The sequence below is a fragment of the Mus pahari genome, chromosome 8 (genome assembly GCF_900095145.1).
Source record: "Mus pahari chromosome 8, PAHARI_EIJ_v1.1, whole genome shotgun sequence".
Taxonomy (NCBI): domain Eukaryota; kingdom Metazoa; phylum Chordata; class Mammalia; order Rodentia; family Muridae; genus Mus; species Mus pahari.
Genome location: NC_034597.1, coordinates 59,508,470 through 59,512,114, shown reverse-complemented (window position 1 = coordinate 59,512,114; position 3,645 = coordinate 59,508,470).

Sequence of the window (3,645 nt, the reverse complement as noted above, 5' to 3'; positions counted from 1 at the left end):
TCTCTCTCTCTCTCTCCCTCTCTCTCTCTGCCTCTCTCTCTCTGCCTCTCTGTCTCTTCTCTCTGTCTGTGTGTGTGTTGTTGTTGTTGCGCTGTTGTTTTGAGACTGACTCCCACTGTGTAACTCAAGCTGATCTCTAACTCGATATCCTCCAGCCTCAGCCTTTGGAGTGACGGGATTCCAGGTATGTACCACCATGCACTGTTTCTACTTTTCCATATATGACTCTAATGATGGCCAAGGATGTTTCAGTATTTCCAGTGGAGTCACTGAAGTGTGGGTAGAAATGGCACAAGTTCTCCTTGATGCTGCCTGAGGTCTGCTTGGCTTGTGAAGGGAAACTGAGATGTTCAAATCCATCCTTGTCCTCAGAGCACTCCTTCCAACTGAGGAATATAGACTTAAACGGGGGGTGGGGGTGGGGGGACAAGAAACAGAAGTGGCACATGTGCAGACTGTCCTTATGTAGGCTATCAACAGAAAGAGCTCTGTTTCTCCTGTGCTTGAACATGAACATGAGGCCATTTTATACTGATTCCTAAAAGGAAGAGAAAATAAACAAAACATGAAGATTTTTGAAATTTCATCTTGGGTAACGATGGTTCAGTGAGTAAAGGCACTCTCCACTAAGCCTGGTTCCCTAGAACCCACGTGGTGGAAAGGGACTGGACTCTTGGCGGTTGGCCTCTGACTTCCACTCTCACACCTAAACACAAATAAGCAAATGTAAATTTTAAAAATGTTTCAAATTTTCATTTTAGAAGCTTACAGTTACTTAGTTGAACTCCTTTTTATAACTTAAAATAAGTGAGGCATTTTCCTTTTTTTAATTAGATATTTTCTTTATTTACATTTCAAATGTTATCCCCTTTCCTAGTTTCCCCTCCGAAAATACCGTATCCTCTTCCCTCTCCCCCTGCTCCCCAACCCACCCACTCCTGCTTTCTGGCCAGGCATTCCCCTATTCTGGGGCATAGAACCTTCACAGGGCCAAGTGCCTCTCCTCCCATTGATGACCTACTAGGCCATCCTCTGCTACATATGCAACTAGAGCCACGAGTCCTTCTGTGTGTTTTCTTTGCTTGGTGGTTTAGGCCCAGAGAGCTCTGGGGTTACTGGTTAGTTCATATTGCTATTCTTCCTTGGGGGCTGCAAACCCCTTCAGCTCCTTGGGTACTTTATCTAGCTCCTTCACTGGCAACCCTGTGCTCCATCCAATCGGTGGCTGTGAGCATTCACTTCTGTATTAGGCACTGGCAGAGCCTCTCTGGAGACAGCTATAGCAGGCTCCTGTCAGCAAGCTCTTGTTGGCATCTGCAATAGTGTCTGGGTTTTGTGGTTGTTTATGGGATGGATCCCCAGGTGGGGCAGTTTCTGGATGGTCATGCTTTCAGTCTCAGCTCTGAACTTAGTCTCTGTAACTCCTTCCATGGGTATTTTGTTCCCCCTTCTAGAAAGGATCAAAGTATCCGCACTTTGGTCATCCTTCTTCTTGAGTTTCATGTGTATTGCAAATTATATCTTGGCTATTCTGAGCTTCTGAGCTAATATCCACTTATCAGTGTATATCATGTGTGTTCTTTTGTGATTGGGTTACCTCACTTAGGATGATATTCTCCAGATCCATCCATTTGTCTAAGAATTCATTGTTTTTAATTGCTGAATAGTACTCCATTGTGTAAATGTACCACATTTTTTGTATCCATTCTTCTGTTGAGGGACATCTGGGTTCTTTCCAGCTTCTGGCTATTATAAATAAGGCTGCAATGAACATAGTGGAGCATGTGTCCTTATTACAAGCTGGAGCATCTTCTGGGTATATGCCCATAGTAAAACATAATAAAAGCAATATATAGCAAACCAGTAGCCAACACCAAACTAAATGGAGATAAACTTGAAGCAATCCCACTAAAATCAGGGACTATATAAGACTGCCCACTCTTTCCCTACCTCTTCAATATAGTACTTGAAGTCCTAGCCTAACTTAAAATAAGTATTGCATTGTCTAAGATCAAAAAGCAAGTGATATTTGACCATTTTAAGAACACAGCCTGACAGCCTTGGGCAGTTGGAAGTACAATAAATTTACTTGCATGTTGTGGCCATTAGAAGACATACATGGGAAAACAGCCAGAGACAGACAGTTAGTTTATGAAATTCTAGTTTATTTTAAAATTTTTATTGTGTGTGTGAGAATGTACCACACATGTGTGAGTACCCTGAGAAGTCAGAAGTAGATTTCAGATCCTCTAGAACTGAGTTGTGAGCTGCCCACATGGGTGCTGGGAACCAAACTCAGATCCTCTGGAGGAACAGTATGAATTTAACTGCTGAGTCATCACTCTGGCTCTCAAATTCTAGCTTTGGAAGCTATCAAACCATCAATAAATATTTAATTGATATCTACTATTTATGCAGACTTTAAACATCTTAAATTCACTTCATGTCTATAAAAAGAAAACTGGGCTTTTATCTTCTATTTAGAGTATGAAAAGATTTACCAACACATAAGAACATGTCATTCAAGGCTGGACATTAGGGCACAGAATATAAAGTGCTGTTGTGTGACTTTTTCCAGGAAAGACATGAATAGACATCTATTCACTTCAGATAGCGCTCCAATGACATCTCAAAAAATAAATGCATTCATATCTAGATGGGAGAGTCAGTGGAGTCACTGGGGTTATGGTGCTGGAGTATGGTGAGGGATTATAACTGTAGAATGTATAACATAAAGGCACCTGCATCCCCTGCATCCCTGCATCCCTGCATGACTGGCAGGCAGCCTAACTGGCCAGAGAGTCGCCTTCCCCAGTATCTGTTCACTTCTTTAATAACCTTGGGAAGATGCCCTGTGAATCTTGCAATTTTCAGGTCTTCCTCAGCCATATGAGTTTCATGTGCTTCCTGCATCTTACAAAGCTCCTTTCTCCCTACAGAGGAAATGTTTCAATTCAAAGGAAAAGATATACAACAAGGACCATATACCCAAGATGTTCCAAGTATTCACTTCCTGTGACTTCATATTAGAAGTAGGGGAGTGAAGTTGCTAACCTTGCTGAGTCCTCAGTAGAGTAAGACTTCTGGCTCTGATATGTACTGCAGAAATGCTCTTGGCCATTACTTGTTCTTTTGGGGTTTCCCCATATTTGGCACTAAGGGATATTACATTCTGTCTGAATTTAATCCTTTTGTTTCTGGGGCCATCTGTGTGGATTCTTATATATACCCACAAATCTTAGGGTTGGTAGTTGCTGTGACAAGAGAGTATTTTATGCTACTTGGAGGCATTTGCACATCTAAACAGTATATTCTAGTTCCAGTAACATATGCAAAAAAAAGAGAACAAGAAAATTATAATTTGCAAAAGATTGGAAAAATCAGAAAAGAGTTCATGGATAAGATGAGACTGAAGTCACCTTGACAGATTAGAAAGATGAAAATGGTCAGGGATGATATCTTAGGGAAGAGTCACACTTGTGCAAAGACAGTCAGAGAGGTCATTAGCATTGTGAAGAACAGATCTGGGGGACATGGAGGAGATAAGGCTGAATAAGGAGAGGGAGCGACCCCCCTCAAGATCTTACATGTCACCCAGAAATGTCTAGATTCTGTGTAATCACCGCTAGAAGACACCAAGTTCTA